This window comes from Choloepus didactylus, chromosome 1 (genome assembly GCF_015220235.1).
Source record: "Choloepus didactylus isolate mChoDid1 chromosome 1, mChoDid1.pri, whole genome shotgun sequence".
NCBI lineage: Eukaryota > Metazoa > Chordata > Mammalia > Pilosa > Megalonychidae > Choloepus > Choloepus didactylus.
In genome coordinates this window covers 74,913,541-74,933,636 of record NC_051307.1, presented here as the reverse complement: position 1 = coordinate 74,933,636, position 20,096 = coordinate 74,913,541, and the positions used below count along the sequence as shown (strand labels likewise).

General features: G+C 39.6%; 2 pseudogenes; both read right to left on the bottom strand.

Annotated features, from left to right (window-relative positions):
- Positions 1-281: 281 nt before the first annotated feature.
- On the bottom strand, positions 282-17,084 carry LOC119516364 (annotated as a pseudogene).
- Positions 17,085-17,414: 330 nt separating this feature from the next.
- LOC119516300 lies at positions 17,415-19,348 on the bottom strand (annotated as a pseudogene).
- Between the last annotated feature and the right edge of the window lie 748 nt (positions 19,349-20,096).

Sequence of the window (20,096 nt, the reverse complement as noted above, 5' to 3'; positions counted from 1 at the left end):
CCTACTCTGATTGCTGACACTTAAAAAGATGGGAAAGAGGAAGGAGTCATGGAACTCAAAAGGAGCAGTAAAGAGACTGTGTTTGTGCTGGGAGGGTCTGGAGGCAGCAGCTGTATGAACAATGTGAGTACATCTCTGTATCTTTCACATAAGAATGTATAAATATGAAGAGATGAATTGTTCTTTTGTCCTCCTTTTCTCCCTTCTGCTCAGTGCCCCTTGCCGTGGTCTCCTGCTTCTCTGTCTGCATGCGGGTGAAGTGAAGGGGAAGGAACAAGTCATCACCAGATTGCAATTAGACCCATATCCATAAGCTTCTGGATCTTCTGAGCTATTACAGGATTCTTTAAGTGTTCACTGAGCACCTGAGGGTCCTTCTGCATCTGCTCCAGGATGACCTACATGGCTGGGTCATTCATCATCTGCTGCACCTCAGGGTTGGCTATGGCCCATCACTTAATATCCTTGAGGCTGTCCTGTCATTTATAACAGCACCATTACATGGCATTGGTAACTGCCTGCTGCCTCCTTACAGTTGGAGTCCAGTTCTAGCACCTTCTGGTAGATGTCCTCAGCTTTTGTATAGTCCTTAAATGCTTCCAGGGCAGGTGCTTTCTGCATATAACCCTTGATGAATGTTGGTTCTAGCTGGATACCCTCCTCACAGTCCTTGAGTACCAGCTGAAACTCAGGGAGTTTGGTGTAGCAGGCAGCTTGATTACTGTATAATTTGGCATCTTGTGGGTTCTGCTTGATGGCTTCTGTATAATGTTTTATGGCCTGAGACAGCCTCCTTTCTGAAAACCCTCATTGCCTTTGTTCCTCTCTAAAGCCAGATCAGGGTGAATGTAGGCCAACCACTCTTGCTCCTTCAGTATTTTCTCTACCTGCTGGCATTTCTTGAGCACATTTTAGTGCTCTACTAAAGACTTGTAGAAATGGATGGCATCTTTATACTTCTCTTCTTTGAAGTTGGAGATTCCAATTTGGGAGTAAGCTTTGGTTTTCTCTCTCCAATGGCCTTCTCACATAGCTCCCAGCATTTATTGTAGTAGCCCTTTTCTAAGTACAATGCTACTTGATTGGTAATGAAAGTCATGTTGATGGGGTCCAGATCCTCAGCTCTGTCACAATGCTCCAAGGCTGTGTAGGCTTCATTCCCCAACTCTTTTTCTTTCAGTGTCTACTTCTTATTCTCTGGAAGGTCTTCTTTGACTGGCTCTAGTTTGGTCTCCTTTTGGGGAGGACATGATGCTGGAGGTATGGCAAACTCTTCCTCTTCATCCATGCTACCCATTTCAACTCCAATGACACTGAGAGTGGTCATGATCTAGGGGTCTAGTAGTTTCATGACCAGGTTGGATGCCTTATTTCATAGTTGCTCTATCAGATCCAGGTAGGTAAGATTACTGAGCCATGTCCTTGTCCTGGGATTACTCGCCAACTTTTAATACAGATAAGGCATATTGAAAACATTCATGAATTTCCTCTCCGACAATCAGGCCTCCATGTTCTGTGAATCCTCATCAAGTTCAAGAATTATTTGCTTTATGTTTTAAACCCTCTTCATGGATTCGTTTGCTTCTTCAAACCTGTTTAAGAACTCAAGAGCTGCTGTTTTACATGAATAGTCCTTGTCCCATTCAGGCTTAAAGTCAATGTTTTGCAGTTATTCTGGTTTGCCAATGCTGTCATTATGCAAAATACCAGAAATGGATTGGCTTTTATAAAGGGGGTTTATTTGGTTACAAAGTTATGTAAAAGTGTCCAAACTAAGTCTATAAAAGTGCCCAAACCAAGTCATCAGTAATAGGGTAACTTCACTGAAGAACCGCGATGGAGTCCAGAAAACCTCTGTTAGCTGGGAAGGCACATGGCTGGCGTCCACTCTGGGGTTCTGGTTTCAAAATAGCTTTCTTCAAAATGTCTCTGGGCTTCATCTCTTAGCTTACCATCTCCAAACATCCCTCTATCTGTATCTGTAAACATCAGCTTTCAACAGCCTTCTCCAAAAGTCTCTCTCAGCTGCAGCACTGAGTTCCTTCTGTCTGTCAGCTCATATAGGACTCCAGTGATTTAATTAAGACCCACACTGAATGGGTGGGGTAACACATCCATGGAAATAATCTAATTAAAGGTATTACCCACAACTGGGTGAGTCACATCTCCATGGAAACACTCAATCAAGAGGTAACACCCTAATAAAAAAGATTAATCAATCTAACAGCATTGCATTACAGAATATGGCTTTTGCTGGGAAACAATATATCCAAACTGGCACAGCTGTCATCCTCATAAGCCTTCTGGTAGTCTCCTTCCTTGGCATAGGTTGCAGACCAATTGCTGTAGAACACATGGTTTCTGAGGCTCTAACTTGATTGCTGCAGAGTAGCACTGTTACACAGCCTCAATGTTACCTTCACTCAGGGCCTTATTGCCCTTCTGTATGAGCTCATGTACTCTGGAATCTTTTCTCTCAGGCTTCAGGCCTGGCCACAGCCCCTCTTCTCACTGCTGGCTGGAGCTTGCTGAACTGCTGCTTTTCCCCAGCCCTGTTTCCTTGGCACTCCCCATGGCCCCAGGCTGCCTGGAACTCCCTGCATCCCTCACTTCCCACCAAGCCCCCATGGTTGAATTCTAAATTTAATATTCAACCCTTCTTGAGAAACTAAGAATCAGATTTTCATTTTAAATACCAATTTCTCCCTTATTTCTAATACTGAGTTGTCTGTCATACTGTTTCCAAAGTTCTATCTAACTTGGTTCAGCAGGCTTTGAGAAATTATGGACCTCGCTACATTCAACGCCACATAGAGCATCTAACTAGTTGTTTGCCAACCTGAGACTTCCGTTCAACACACCATGGTACTCCCATCTTAGTACCAAGGTTTTCTTTCATTGTACTAAACATTAACCCACAGGCTAGGAAAATAAAGTCTCTTCCCAAATTGCATAAGTTCACATAAAATTGGGGTTATTTGTTTATTATATAAATCACAACAAATGCCTACATTTCCCCTGAGATATTAATAGGCAGAACAGTGAGGTACATAAGTTTAGGAGGTATAAGAACACATGACTATCCATAGAAAACCTTACTCCCCATTAATGTCTTCTGAGAAATCTGCCCTGAAGTTTTATTTCAAATCACTTTTGCCAATGCTTAATAATGTACTTTCTTGTTCTTGTTGCTTTCTTTGTGAATTCCAAGGGAAAAAAAAAATATCATCTGCTACAATGTCACTTCTCTTTCAAGACTCATAAAGAGGAAAATATTTTGTTCTTTGCTTTTTTTTGTATCTTGAAACACTGTCTCTCTCTTGCTAATTGAATCCATTCACCTGTGACAAATGCAAGCTGTGTTATGGTTAGGAAAATACTAGTTTGTCAGCAGGGTCACCCACAGAATTCTTTTTGTCAGGGTAAACTTGCTGATGTTACAGCGCATTCTTAGCTGTTGAATTCTACTGAATATAAGCAAATAGCTCCATTTATCCAAGAAGGGGAAAAAGTTGAGAGGGATATAGAGATATGACAATTACTATTTCTATCCTCTTCCTAAGTGACCAGATTCTGTATGGCATAAATCTCCTATACATTCTACATCACATCCATGGCTGAAACATACTAGCTTAAAGCTTTTTGCACATTTTTTAGCCTTGTTCTATGATGCTCCTTTATCTAGGGACACCTAGAGCAAGTCGTCAGATGCATTATAAAAAAGAATCAAATAAAAATTTAATGCCACTGTTTTAGTTTCCCAGCTGCTAAAACAAATACCATTGAATTAGTCAGGGTTCTCTAGGGAAACAGACCCAAAAGGAGATATATGGAAATATTATGAGATGTTTATAAGAATTGTCTCCTCTGACTTTGGGGATGGGCAAGTCAAAATTCCATAGGACAAGGACAGGTGGGGCAAGATGGTAGCATAGGGAGGTGTGGAATTTAGTTAGTCCCCTAGAGCACCTATTAAATAGCCAGGAACAATGAGAAAGTAGTCTGGAACAACTGATGGGGGGACATTGTACATCAGTAAGAGTGTCTGGAATGGCTGAAATCACAGCATAGAACTATAAATAAAGCTCCCAAACTACAGAGTTGGTGCCCCTCCTCCACCACACAGCGGGTTGAGTTCCAAAACTTTGCTGTGGGGGAAAAAATAAAAAAGGAGTCCCTTCCAAGAAAAAGGGAATGCAGCTCAACCAAGCTCCAATTATGGCTTTTGTTAACAAATTTTTGATACTGAATATGCCTGCAGGTTTATACTGACAGAGAGGAGGCAGGGCTGACTGAAAAAAATGCATAAATAAATAAAAACAGAGGCTTTTGGAGTCCACTGAGCTCAGAATACTGGAAAAGGGCTGTTTCCCAATTAAAGGGGCACATGGAACCAGGTACCAACTCCAGTTCTTGCCTGGTAATCTGGAGGGCTGGGGTCTGGCTCTGAAAAGAGGACTTATTGCTTTTTTCCTTTCTATTCACTCTCATTCTAAGCAGCTCACTAGAGAAAGCCTCAGGCAGTTTCAGTTGTCAGCATTGAGCCAGGCAAGGGTGGAGTTAAGAGAGTCAGAGAGTCAAAGGAAAAACTCAAGTGTAGGAGACAATTCCCTAAAGGGATTATCTTCACTAAGAAAAGAGGGGGCAGGGCCCAGCTCAAGTGGTGGCTATCCCTCAGAGAACTCAGACCCCACGGCATGGGGGGGAAGAAGCAGAAACAACCTAAGCTTGGCTTGAACCCCTCAGTACCTGGCCTGGATGGGGTCCACTGAGAATTAAATACACTGCATGTCTTTACACCAGTAAGGAGCTGCAGACTGAAAAGCACCACCTAATGGGCAGGATAGGAAAAGCACTGAGTCTAGAGACCTCCCAGAAGAGTCTGACAATTTTCTGGGTCTCACCCTCAGAGAAACCTAATACTGAATACATCCTGCTCCTGAGACCTGGGCCCATCTGGTCTAGGAAAATCTGATTGGGGTAATCAAGGAAACCAGATGCCTAGACAACAAAAAATTACAAATCACACTACAAAAAATGAAGATGTGGCCCAGTCAAAGGAACAAACTTACACTTCAACTAAAATACAAGAATTGAAACAACTAGCTATTAATCAAACAAATCTCCTAAATCAATTCAAAAATCAGATCAATGAGTTGAGGGAAGATATGACAAAAGAGATGAAGGATATAAAGAAGACAATGGGAAAACATAAAGAACTCAAAGTTTGAAAAAACAATTGGCAGAACTAATGGGAATGAAAGACACAATAGAAGAGATGAAAAACACAATGGAAACATACAACAGCAGATTTGAAGAGGCAGAAGAAAGGATTCATGAACTGGAGGACAGGCCATCTGAAATACAACACACAAAAGAACAGATAGGGAAAAGAACGGAAAAATATGAGCAGGGTCTGAATGAACTGAATGACAACATGAAGTGCATGAATATACATGTCATGGGTGTCCCAGAAGGAGCAGATAAGGAAAAGGGGCAGAAAGAATAATGGATGACATAATCACAGAAAATTTCCCATCTGTTATGAAAGACAAAAAAATTACAGATCCAAAAAGCACAGCATACCTCAAACAGAATAGATCCAAGTAGAACAACTCAAAGACACTTAATAATCAGATTATCAAATGCCAAAGACAAAGAGAAAATTCTGAAAGCAGCAAGAGAAAAGAGATCCACCAAATACAAAGGAAGCTGAAAAAAAACGGTGTGGATTTCTCAGTAGAAACCATGGAGGCAAGAAGGCAATGGTATGATGTATACAAGATACTGAACAAGAAAAACTGCCAACCAAGAATTGTGTATCTGGCAAAACTGTCCTTCAAAGATGAGGGAGAGATTAAAATATTTTCAGACAAACAGACACTGAGAAAGTCTGTGAACAAGATAACCTGCTCTACAAGAAATACTAAAGGGAGCACTACAGGCAGACAGGAAAAGACAGGAGAGAGAGAAGTTTGGAGAAGAGTATAGAAATGAAGACTAACAGTAAGAGTAAAAAAAAGAGAAGAAAAAATGAAAATAAAATAAGATATGACATATAAAATAGAAAAAGCAGAATGGTAGACAGTAGACATTATGCTGAGTGAAATTAGCCAGAAACAAAAGGATGGATACTGTATGGTCTCACTAATATTGACAAACAAAATTTGAGAGTTGAGGACACAGGTTATCAGGAGATAGAAATAGGGTAGAGTTCGAGCATCTGATGCTGAAGGAGTACAGAAGGTTCAACAGGATTGATTGTATAGATCCAGAAATGGAATGGATAGCATAATAGTGTGCGATAGTAACACAATATTGTAAGTACCCTGAACAAGGATGAGTGTGAGTACAGTTGAAAGAGGAAGGCTAAGAGCAGGTATGACACCAGAAGGAAAGATGGAAGATAAAGGCTTGGATAGTATAACTTAGTGAAACCTAGAGTGGTCAATGATGGTGACTAAATGTATAAATATAAGAATGTTTCAAATGAAGGAGAACAAATAAATGTCAACATTGCAAGGTATTGAAAATTGGATGATATAGGAGAAAAATATAATCAATGCAAACTAGAGTCTATAGTTAACAGTAACATTGCAAGATGCTTCTATTAATTTTAACAAAGACAATATATCAAAGCTTAATGTCTATAAGAGGGGGATATAAGGGCGTGATAAGGGATTTTTGGTGGTGGTGGTGATGTTGTGTGACCTTTTCATTGCATTTTATTTTTATTTTCTTCTATATTTTGTATTTTTATTCTTCATTTTCTTCTGCTTTTCCTCTTTCTTTGGGGAAAAGATGGAAATGTCCTCATATAAACTGTGGTGGTGAATGCATAATTATGTGATTATGCTTGGAATCACTGATTGTTTACTTAGGGTGGATTGTATGGTGTTTGGATAAAACTGTTAAAAAAATAAATAAAGGGATACAAACGCCTGAGAAAATGTGGAGAGAGGGATGTGCCTATCCCCTGTTGGTAGGGAAGTAGAATGGCACAGCCCAGCTGGAGGGCAGTGTGGTGGTTCCACAAGAAGATAATTATGGGGTTGCCATATGGTCCTGCAACCCTGTTGGGGGTTATATACTTGGAAGAACTGAGAGCAGGTACATTCGTGGTTATTGCACACTGGTGTTTACGGCAGCCATATGAATGATTCGCAATAGATGGAGGTGGCCTAAGGCTACATAGACTGATAAACGGAATGGTGAACTGTGGTGTACACATACAATGGAATGCCGAACAGTGGCAAAAAGAAATAAGGTTGTGAGGTATGCACTCAAGTGACTGGACCTCGAGGATGGTATGTTGAGTGAAATAAGCCAGAATCAAAATGACAAACATTATAATCCCTCATTAATATAGACTAACTATAATGTGCAAACTCTGAGAATTGAATCTGAGAGCATAGGTTATCAGGGGAAGGCTTATGGTAAAGGTTCCTAGATTGTAAGCCCTTACAGCAGTCACATCTTTCATGAGTTGTAATGGTTATCTCTAAATTCTGGGATGATGAGCTGGTTGGTCCCTGTAACTTCAGATATCTGTGACATATGAGACTCAAATCCTGAGTTCGGCAGCCATGAACATCATCAGCATTACCCCATACAGCAAATGTTTAAAAAGCTGAAAAAGAAATCGGATTTCAGTTAGAGATATGAATTAAGTGGACTTGATTAAAACTAAGATAAACCAGACTAAAGGGAAAAGGATGATGTTGACTGTGTTTTAAAACCACAACTTCTGTGTGAGGCCAAAGGAAGAGATGTTTAGTTGGTGCCAAATCTATACTATCTGTAACGTGCTATATACTTTAACTTGTATAGTCAGTTTATTCAAACAACATAATTACATGGAACCTTGAATAGGGGTTGAGATCTGCTTAGTTTGTATAGGTTAGCGTGAAACCCCAATACATCCCAGAGTAATTTGGGCAGAGAATAAAAAGTATTTGCAAAGCCCCCTTGAGGGCCTGGGGAAAAATGTGAAAACATTACACTTCCCCACCTGGAGAATTCCTGATTTTCTCGCAACCATTGAGGTCTACCGTTGTAGCAGGTTAAGTCCTCAATCTTGGGGCTTGCCCTTATGAAACTTGTTAGCTCAAAGGAGAGGATAACCCTGCTTATAATGGTGCCTAAGGGTCACCCACAGAGAACCTCTTTTGTTGGTCAGATGTGGCCTGTTTTTCTCTAAGCCCACTCAGCTGGTAAATTCACTACCCTACCCCCTACATGGGACATAACTCCCAAGGTTGTAAATCTCCCTGGCAAAGTGAGACGTGACTCCTGGGGATGAGCCTGGACCCAGCATCATGTGATTGAGAAAGCCTTTCTGACCAAAAGGGGGAGGCGATTAAACAAAACAAAGTTTCAGTAACTGAGATATCCCAAATGGAGCTGAGAAATCATTCTGGAGGTTATTCTTATGCATTATATGGATATCCCTTTTTAGTTTCTAGTGTACTAGAATAGCTAGAAAGAAATACCTGAATCTGTTGAACTGCAATTCAATATCCTTGATTCTTAAAGATGATCGTATAACTATATAGCTTATACACTGTGACTGTGTGATTGTGAAAATCTTGTGGCTCCCACTCCCTTTATCCCGTGTATGGGAAAATGAGTAGAAAAAGGGGGACAAAAAGTAATTGAATAATGGAGGGGGGAGGTAGGAGATGTTTTGGGTGTTCTTTTTTACCTTCATTTTTATTCTTATTTTTTGGAGTAATGAAAATGTTCAAAATGTTATCATGGTGATGAATGAACAACTATGTGATGATACTGTGAACAACTGATTGTACACTTTGGATGATTGTATGGTGTGTGAATATATCTCAAGGAAATTGCATTAAAAAATTCCATGGGACACGACGCAAGCTGGGAATTCTAATGAGGGTCTCTGATGCACTCCCCAGGGGAAGCTAGCTGGCTGTGGTGGAGATGGAAACTCTCTCTTCTGACTGCCAAAATCATCACTTATCCTTTTAAAGCCTTCAACTGATTAGACGAGACCTGTCTCATTGTTGAAGGCAATCTCCTAAGTTGATTGTAGGTTTACTCAGCCATGAATGCAATCAACTTACTGATTATTTAAGTCCATGAAATATCCTCATAGTAACAATCAGGCCAATGCTTGCTTGACCAACAGTCGGGCATGATAACCTGTCCAAGTGGATACACGAAATTAATCATCACAACCATATAAAGGGTTGGCTTAAAAACAGGAATTTGTTGGCTCATGGTTTCGGAAGTTAGAAGTCTTGATTCTTTTCAGGGTCAGTACCTTCTGGCTGGCTGGCAATTTAGGAATTCCTTGGCTTTTCTGTCATATAGCATCTGTTGACTTCCTGCTTCTGGCTGCTCACTGTCACTTTCTCTCTCTGTGGTCTTCTTTATAAGGCCTCTAGTAATAGGATTAAGACCCATCTTGATTCATTTGGGCTACACCTTAACTGAAGTAACCTACAGGAATGGATTAAGATTAAGAACATGGTTTTTCTGGGATATATAACTCCAGGCCCCACATCCACCATGGCTAGTCACTGCAACAATGCTACCTGCTTTCGTAGATACATTCTTCCACTCTCTGTGCATCTTTCCCTAGACTTAGCTCAACTTGAACTCCTAAAGCACCTACCTGTGTGTATTAGTTAGGGTTCTCCTTGGAAACAGAATCAATGAGAGATGTCTCTTATTATCAAATTGTAAAAGTGACTCACGCAACTGCGGGAGCGCACGAGTCCAAATTCTGCAGAGCCGTCAACAAGCTGTCAACTCCAAGGAAGACGTCCGACGAACTCCTCGGGAAACAAACCGACAACTTTGACGAACTCCTCAGGAAAAGCTTCACTGAGCAGCTGAAGAAGAAGTGAAGGTTCTCTAACCGTCCGGCTTATAAGCCTCCAACTGATCACCCGGACCAAATCCAGCCAATTGCATTCTCTCACTGTGGAAGCACGCCCCTTGATGAGTCATCAGTCAGCTGCAGTCAATTGACTGATGATCCGACAAACCAACCAGCCTCAAATAGCCTCACAGGAATCGTCAGGCCAGTGCCCGCTTGACCAGACAGCTAGGCCACCTAGCCAAGTTGACACATGAACCCAACCATCACACTGTGCCACATATTTATTTATTATTTACAACTGCATCTCCAACATATAGTGTGATCCCTGACACATGAGAAGAGTTTGAAAGATCTTCATTAGTTGAATGAATGAAAAAAATGGATTAATGAATAAGCAAATGAATAAATGAGTTTGAATGAATTTTTTCTCCTCAGCTTGTCAACAAGCTCTTTCTTGTTAGTTTTCAGGTATTAATCAGACCTTATACTTCTATAAAACTCAGCAAGCACACTTCTTTACTTTACTGACCGTAGTTCTGAAACAGAGTAGGTATTCAAAGCAAAAATTATTGGTTATATTATTTCTTAAAGGGTGCTAAGTTCTAGTGGGTCATTACATAGTCAACTGAAAACTTCAAAGCCTTTGTAAACATATCTCTACATCTTCTGAGAGGACAGTGACACATAATCTAGTCTCCTTGGACTGCAAAAGAAAAAGTGAACTTAACCACTTTTTAGAAAGCAACTCTCGAAGAGAATCAATTTGTGTTTTAGATTGCATTATTCAGATATACAGAGTGAAGCTCTCGGGGGTGTAGACTGGTGTGGTGGAATGCTATGCTCACTAACCTTAGCCCTAACCCTAACCCTAACCCTAACCCTAACTCTAACCCTAACCCCCAACCACCTCTACTTCCATGTTTCCCTGACCTGAACTAGGCAATTCTGGACCGCCAAAGTTCCAGGACATTAGCATGCTTCCAGCAGAAATGATTATGTTGAGAATAAATGGGTATAGCCTAGTATAGCATGAACTATTCCCAGAGCTGAGGTTTTCCTATAATGAACACTTGAATTGAGTAGCATATTTTTTAAAACTCTATTATTGTTAGAGACGTTATTCATCAGGCTTCTTTAGAACACCAGATGTTTTCCTAGAAATTTAACATAGAACTGACTGTGAGAGTGAAGCTGTTAACAAAAAAGAGGGGGAGGGTTGTGTTTGTCTTTGAACTTGATACTAGGCTAGTGATTGAACATCGGATTTCTGGACCCTAACTTAGCATGCAAAAAAGCAAATATTTTTGGGTGGTGCATTGAAAACAAATTTAACTTCTTTTGGTATTTTCATGCTAAATTTGCCTTATCATACCTCATCTCCTTTCTTCTTTAAGCTTTTCTATATCAACTCTTTTTTTCAGATGTGCTGTGTTTATCTTTGAAAGACAATTTGTCCTCCAATTGTTTACAAAATAGACTATGAGTCCTACGGCAGATGCTTTGTTAACACATTTGCTAACGCTGTAAAGAATCTAATGAAAGTTGGAAAGAATAATTTTAGGCTTCACAAAAACAAAAGCCATAATTTTAAGGATAGAACGCAAGAATACACCAGCACCTACACATTTCCAAGAATGGGTAGTCTAGGAAAGATAAAACTTTCTAGGAAAAATCAAGACACTGTCCACTCTATTTAAGTCAAAAGAAGAAAACCAGCTGTTTGGAGGCACATAGTCACTGCTTATTGTGATACCAGAAAATTTTAGTACAGTAAATAAATTACTGTTAAATGTTTAACAGACAAGCAGGCCCTTGTCATGAACTTAGGAGACTTCATTAAATTAGGACAAGGCTCAAGACAGAAGAAATCCATTTTTGTCATGCATCCAGAAAGCAGAACTTTTCAAGGTCAAGAAAATAAATTGAAATTTTATATTTTTATAATGTTTAATGAGAAGAGATAACATTGCATGAAAAAGAGACAATGATAATTTATTGGATTTATTATTGCTTTTAGCATTACTTTTTCTTATCATACATTTTATTAGGAAATAAAATAGTTCTGTGCTTTTATAAATAAATACTATATATAGCACCTGGTCCAACCCACATACATTAACTTTCACATTCTAGAGCTACAGACGATTTTGCATTTGAACATTTTATTTCTAACAGATTTCTCTATAAACCTATTAATACTCTACTTAATTTAAATATACTGATAGAACTTTCCTCTTGTTTGTAAATTAGTGCTAAGGATTAGCACTTTTCCTCTAGTAGGAAAATATCTTCACCTGTATATTATTTCTTCTTGTTGTCATCCACTTAAGCAGTCAAACAAACTTTGCTAAATGTTTTTTTTTCTTTTTTGCATCCTTTCTATGTCTATCCACTTCACTTCTATTTATTCCCCTTTTTCCTCTCTTATTCAGCTCTCCTATAGCATCATGGAAGCATTAGACTAGGAAATCAGAAGCCTTTTTAAGATGGAATTTGCCTCTTTTTAATTATGTGACATATTTCCTCCCTGTGCCTTTCTTCTACCTGCAAAATGGGGAGGTTGGACTAAATCAAAGTTGAATATAAAATTCTTTGTGTATGTGCATTTTTCTCAGGGAGAAAAGTCATTATCAGTTTTTTTTGGAGGATTTTTTAAACAATAGCTGGTTTATTATATAGACTGATCAAAATTCTCTTCTTTCTCTCTCAACTCCTAAAACAACCCAGGCAATAAAAAAAGCCATTTTCCCCAATAGAGGCTACAAGTTTTTTTAGAGAACTAAAATTCCCTTTTAATATATGGAATATTAAAAAAAGTATATGTATGCACGTTTTCATAAACCTGATTTTAAATTATTTTTAAGCTATCAGAGTAATTAAATGGATATAAATAATAAAAAATAAAATAATAAATAATAAAATAATAACAATTATTATTATAAATAAATATAATAATTAATAAATTATAATGATAAATGAATAATTATTATAAATAATAAATTATAATAATAATAAATAAAATATCAATAATAAAATGTATTAGACACTATGTTTAAATAAATAAGATCTGGGTAATGTTAACAGAGCAGTTAATTGCATTAAATAAAGAATGCAATTTATGAAATTATCTTTTAAAAGTAAAAGGAAATACAATCCCTTGAGGCAATGGACTACCATACAATAATGTTTTTATGTACAATTACTGATTACTTCAACTATATTATTATTAACTCTGCTTTGGTAATACATGAAGATTGATCATGATATTTATGTCAAACATTTCAGAATTTAAAATACATGTCATTAAAAGTTAACTTGCATTTGTAGGTGACATACAAAAAAATTAAATGTTATATATTTGATGGTAACATGTGGCTTCTTCCCATTGTCTTGCAGCCAGATAAAAATTATCTAATCTGACCTCCATGGAGCTTTACATGGTTAAACAATCCTGTCCTGAGGGACTATTGCCAGGAGGATGTTTCCTGAAGTTTCACAGGGTATATCATGGTGCTGCATGGATGGGAATTCTATTTTCAGCCCTGACTCTTAGCAGGAAGTGACTGATCTTTCCAAGATCAGCCCAAACTACACTGAATACCAATTCTTGCAGCGAGAGCACATATACAGCCTGCTCGCATTAGATAAACACAGACACTACTAATCCATAGCAATAACCAGTATTTTACAGAGTATATTTCAGAGAAATAAAGATCTAGTAAGCTCTACCTAGAAGATCCCAAGGAAACAACTATTAGGATTTCAGAGAGAGATCATCCAGTGGTTCACACAAAAAGCTGTAAATTTATTTTATACCAGCCATAACCACTAGAATGTATGGGGAAAATAATAGCACATTGACAATAGCAACAAAACCCATAAAATACTTAGGATTAACTAAACAAGAAATAAGCAAGTCCTATTTTCAAAGAAAAGAGAAAGAGCTATAAAACTTTTTTCAAGGATAGAAAAGAAGACTTGAAATGGAACATGAATGGAAGAAAAAATAATGGAAAAATATCAATCTCCCCATGCTAATCTGTAAATTTAACTAAATTCAGTAAAATATAAAGTTGTTTTTTTTTTTTTAATGTGACAACCCATTCTAAAGTTTGTCTAGATCACATGAAGTCAGATATCACATCTATTTCATTCTTCACCTTATATCCAGAATTTGGCATTGTTAGAAGCAGGGAACAGGCGCTCAACTGATAAATACATTTGTTAATTGAATACACAGATACATAGATACATACATAAATACAATTCAAGTAATAACGCTGGCAGTAATTATATAACAGGAGCTGTTTTAGCTTCCTTGGTTTCTCAAGCAAATATCATGCAATGGGTCAGCTTAAACAATGAGAATTTATCAGGTCACAGTTCTGAGGTTAAAAGAAAGTCCAAATCAAGGCATCATCAAGGTAATGGTTTCTTTCTGAAGACTTTTGGGGCTGACTGCTGGCAATCCTTTGTCCTTGCTCCTCTATCACATAGCAAGTCAAGTCACATAGCAGCCTCTCTTGGCCTCTCCCAACTCCTGGTTCTGTTTATGACCAGCTTCTCTGTTCCTGTGGCTTTCTTTCTTGCTCTCTCTGAATTTCATCCTGCTTACAAAGGACTCCAATAATAGGATTACAACCATCCTGATTGAGGTGGGCACACCTTAGCTGAAATAACCTCATCAAAAGTCCTACTTATAGTGAGTTCATACCCACGGGAATGGATTAAGTTTCATAACATGTTTTTTCTGGGGTACATACAGCTCCAAACCATCACAGGTGCCAACACATTTTTTGTAAAAGAACAGCCTGCCATATATCAGAGTAATCCATGAAGTTATCCACTGCTGGCCATGTCTGAGTAACATGTTCCAAGCTAGGCCTTCCACTGTAAACACCTATAAAATTGGAACAGATAAATGAGACAAATGTTTTCAGTCATTGGATAAAAGGCAGTGAAATACTGAAACCTCTGAAAGAAGGTGCAATCCCAAGGTAAGTCTCACATGTGTCCCAGTTCTCTGCTGGGAGACAACACCCTGAACACAATTGAGAAAAGAAAATCCCAAGCTGAGTACAGTGATACTTCTACAGAAATGTGACAAGGACAAAATGACTATCCACCACTATGCTTCATTAACAAAGATACAAAAATCCCCAACAAAATATTAGCAAAGCAAATTCAGAAATATATTGAAAGGGTGATATCGTATGACCAAATGGGTTTTATCCCAAGAACGCAAGGTTGGTTCAATGTTTAAATATCAATCAGTGTAGTCCACTGCATTAACAATATTCTGTAAACCATAGTAATTAAAACAGCCTTAGTAATAAGGATCCTATTGTAAGAAATAGACATTCCTTCACTAACTGGAACAATGAAGGAAACTTTAAAGAAGGTTCAAATCAAATTCATAATAAATTTCTTAGAGAACAAAAAGTATAAATTGGAATCAACATCAATTGTATATAAATACATATTTTCATTATAGAACATGACTTCAGACCATCTCAGCAAATCCTTCTGGGCTGAAGAGCCTCTGGCTGTCGCTATTTTGGTATACAAGAACCCAACAGATTCTACTTGACCATTAGGGCCTGGTGTTTAGATGGGCAAAGCATGGTCAGCTTTAATGATATTTATATCATTAAAATACCTGGTGTTTTTATATATCTGGTATTTTAAGTGTTATAGTGTCATAGATTAAAATTCATGCCAATTTCTGCAGAATAATTAGGTTTAAACTCTAGTGTTCATTCCCAGATAAATAGTGTCACTCTTCAATAAGCCACAGGACTAGGAACAGTTTTAACACCTCAGTTTTAAATTTTGCAATAACTACAATGGGCTGCCAAATTGTTTCAGTTCTTGCTTTACCCAACTGCTATGAGATAAAATAAGCCCAGATCACCAATATATAGATGGTTTTCAAGGTTATATATCTTGAAGGAAGAGCCTTTTTGTGTCACAGATAAGAAATTTTAGGGCCAACTTGCTTGCCTTGGGGACTCTGAAGGATAAGAATTATATAAGGAAGGAAATAACATCAATATCAGCCTCTGAACTACTGTTCATTTGTTTCAGCTCTAATATAAGGCATTTAATTTAATACAGATAACATAAAATGCAAGGTCTTGCCCTCAGATGCATTCCTTGTCCATCCCAGCCTCTGCTCTATATCAATGGGTATTGACCCTGAAAGGCTGCATTTCCTATGCTCTCTCATCAGCTGGTTTGTGGGTAGGCTAAACAATTTGGAGCCCTAGGGAAGCTGGGAAAGCTAGAGGAAGCAGAAGCCAGGATTGTTCTCCCTCCTCCTCCCACTTGTACTTGGGCAGTGTCTCTGATAGTAAGTCTCCTATGTGCCTTCAGCTCCAATAGAGGGGCCTACAGTGGTTTAACTAAGTGACTCCAGCCCCTGGGTTCCTGTTATATGCTGTCCCCCTTTCTCCCTATACCTAATAGTGGTGGTAGTGGCTTTGAGTTGTTACTAACCTCTGATTTGCCTCAACACCTTATGTTTGGCTTCCATCACCTGCATAGTGCATTTTCTGCATATATTATTTCTAATTAAAATACACAAAAATGTTTCAATTTTCCTAGATGGTTCTTTATTTTTTGAGATTTTGTTGTGTTCTCAATTGCCAAAAATAAAAACTTCTAAAAAGACAATTAACTGTTAATCAATAAATATCCCTTCCTTTCTCTACTGAAACTCTAGTTTCTGCAGACTTTCCCTGCCAGGCAGCCTAATTAACTGCTCAGGGAAGTATGTTCCTACCTGGAGGCAGTGCTAAGGGGTCAGGGCCAGACATAATCATTAAAGAGAAATGAAATATGGTGGAGGAGACCTTTGCCCCTTCCCCAAACAAAATGATCAGGCTCTCGGTGATGAAGGAGTTCATAACTGATGGGTAGACAATGAAATACCATGTTTATTTTGTGGGGGGAGGGGACAGCCAGGTCTAACAGTATCCCAAAGGATGACCTCTCAAATTAAGGACACCTGGGGATTTGAGTGGCATCTCAAGCTGGCCCTGGGCAAGGTATGGAAGGCCTTGTAGGCAGCCCGAACAAGGGTTCCAGCACTCAGTGCTAACACAGAAACCTACGGTACAGATGTGAAAACCCCTTCTTTCAGACAGACAGTTTGAAGAGCTGGGATGACCAGGCGAGGAAGAGTAGTCCAGCTCTGTGGTTCTCCACAGGGAAGCAGGATGGTCCCCATGGGCACATGACGAAACAGGGTAGAAGGGATGTTTTGGTTTTTGGGGAACACTGCTGGCATTTAGCACGCAGGGACCAGGGATGCTTAGCATTTCCTGAAAAACTGTCCTTCCTCAAATACTAGTGGCATCCCCAGTAATCTATATTATACCAAGAAAGTCTGGAAAAGGCCCACCTATCCCTGTTGCTACCTTTCTGGTTGGTATTCATACCCTCCCAAGAAGCTTGAGCAATGGCAGTCCAGATCCCAGGTGCTAGAAAAGTCTCAGGAGAGACCCAAAACCCAGCTGCTGGCTTGGATCCCCCTTTTGCTGGAACAGGTGAGCTGCAGCTAGTTTATGGTTAGGATGTCACTGGATCTCATGACTTAATTGGGTCTGTAAATCACTCAACTTCTTCTTCAACCCAGATAGGGCTGAGAGGACAATGGTTTCAGGGTGCAGAGAGCCACAGGACTCCACATTGCACTAAAACTTCTCTGGCTTGCCTTTGAAGTCACAGGGAGCCTGTGACTCATCCTCATCCAGCTCTGAGTACTCACTCTTTGGCCATTCCTCTGTCTTGGGGTACACTGTGTGCCTCAGGGCATTGTCTGGCTCACACTCAAAAGCCACCCCTGTGGTAGGGTTCCACTTGGCATGTTCCTTGCCAAAGCCCTTTTGGCATAAGCTTGAAGTCTCAGCTCCTGCCCCTTTCTGAGCTTGATGATGAGGATGTCATCCTGTTCCACTTAGTCATTGCGGTCATTATCTCAGCTCTGAGATATCACCGGAATGACCTGAGGGCTGTTGGAGATGAGGTCAGAATTGCCCTGTTCCTCTATAAGGTCACTGATTTTCAACCATTCCCCAGGAAACATCTGTCCAGTTCTCATTGAGCACTTGGAGCAGAACTCTTCACACATGCAATCCCGGAAGTACGGTAGCTTGTTTACAATGTCATCACTTGTGAGGGGAATCAATCCAGGCCTGTGAGCAATGAACTCATCATGAAGGACTGAGGAATAGGCATCAGTTTGCACCCAGTTAATGGCTATTATACGCACCTCAGCGATGAAGACCCTTAGAATAAACTGGCCACCGCCAGATCTGTATCCTCGATGATGAACTTGGCATTCTCGCATGTTTTGCCTGGCAGGCTAGATGGTATAAGGCATAGCGCCCTGCACCTGGCCCAGACTCCACCGTCAACTCCAATCCCAAATGATTCTGACAGTTAGTCTACATAAGAAAAATACACATCAGAATGAAATTCTGGGGTTTCCTGCTAAGCAAAAGGCTTTATTTCTATGTCCTCCTTTTATTTTTCATCAGCACATAGTGAGAATACATCCCTTAAGATGAGGTTGGTAAGAATTGTGTGTAGTTTCCACCACTGCTACTACTGACTTTGCACTTGCTGAAAGAAAACCAGCTTCTCTCACTTTTGTTCTCACCTGCAGGTTTGATCTGTGATACCTAGAAAGGTTGGCCCCAGAACTTCTTAAAGCCTGTGACTTTGATACTAGCTTACGATTGTAGGTGTTTAACAGTTGCCTTTGAAATTCCTTCTGATTCCTACGAGTAGTGGACATCAGTTGTGTTTGGTGGCCCAGCATTCCTTCCCCCTTAGTCTGGTAGCTGACTATAGTGAACTGATTCCACAGTGGTGTTCATAGGAGCTGGGTCCAGCTGACGTAAGAAGCCCATACTCCTGACCACAGCGACTGGGGAAGAGATTGACTAATTAAACAAGTGGGTTTCTCAGAGTTCTCCGTAACCCCCATGCTAGACTGTTTTGACTGCCATAACTATTGGAAAAATTGCCTCTTTCAACTGGGTTTGCTATGGTTGACATCAAGATTTGCTGCTCAGATCCTCCTGTAAGGAGAAACTCTCGCAGCTGCTAGTGATGTGGTCAGCTAGCGGCCTTCAGCTATAAAAACGAAGCCATTAAAACATCTGCCTAAGCTATAAAAGCATGAATCAAGTTTGACTTCTCCCTCTGCTCAATCCTGTTCCTGCTCTCTTCTGTTCATTAGGTGTTGATCCATAATAAACTTATTACACTCAAATTCCAACTAAGTATCTGCTTCCAGAGAACACAACTTGTGATAATTAATAATAGATGTGGTCTTGAGACCTCTGAAGATCTCTGGACTGCTGGAGACTGAGTAGCTAAGGCCAGTAATGTGAGTGTTACAGGTTTACATGACTAACCCCAGGAAGAAACTCTGGACATCAGAGCTTCCCTGGTTAGCAGCACTTTACATGTGTTGTCACGCATGGCTTCCAGGAGAATTAAGTGCTGTCTGGGTAACTCCTCTGAGAGAGGACAAATAGAAGTGTAGGACTGATTTCTCCTGGACTTTACCCTATGCTTCTTTCCCCTTTGCCAATTCTAATTTGTGTTCTTTCACTGTAATTAACTGTAACCATGAATATAAAAGCTTTTTCTGAGTCTTGTGAGTCCCTCTAGAGAATCATTGAATCTGAGAGTGGTCTTAGGGACCCCCACCCCCCTACAAAAATGGTTTTTGCTTAGTGCAATTGATGGCTGCAGAAAAATAATAAACAGCTGAAGATAAGTAATCAGCAATTGAAATACAGTTGTAAGAGCCAAAGGGTCTCTTTTTATACAAGGAAGGCCACATCAGCTGTAGCAGGATGTTGGAGAAAGTAAGGAACAAGCCCAGCATTTAATATTCTGAGTGGATGAAATTTAAAGTAACAAATGTCCCACCAGGTAGGCCTGTTATGCCTAAGTCAGAGTCCTGATGGGGAAAATTCTGACACCCTGATATGTAGAATGGAGACATCAAGATGGATGTCCCTGAATATTTTGTCTCCCTAGACTCCTCTGAAACTTCTGAGCTTGCAGAGAAGTGACCCATCCTTTGCTATTAAAATCCCTCCCACCCCCCGCACACACACACACATACCACTCAATGCTGGATGATAATGCAGAGGCTTTTCTCCTTCAATGCAAAGGGAACTCCCCTCACCCCCCACCTTAGCATTTGCCCACAGCTCCC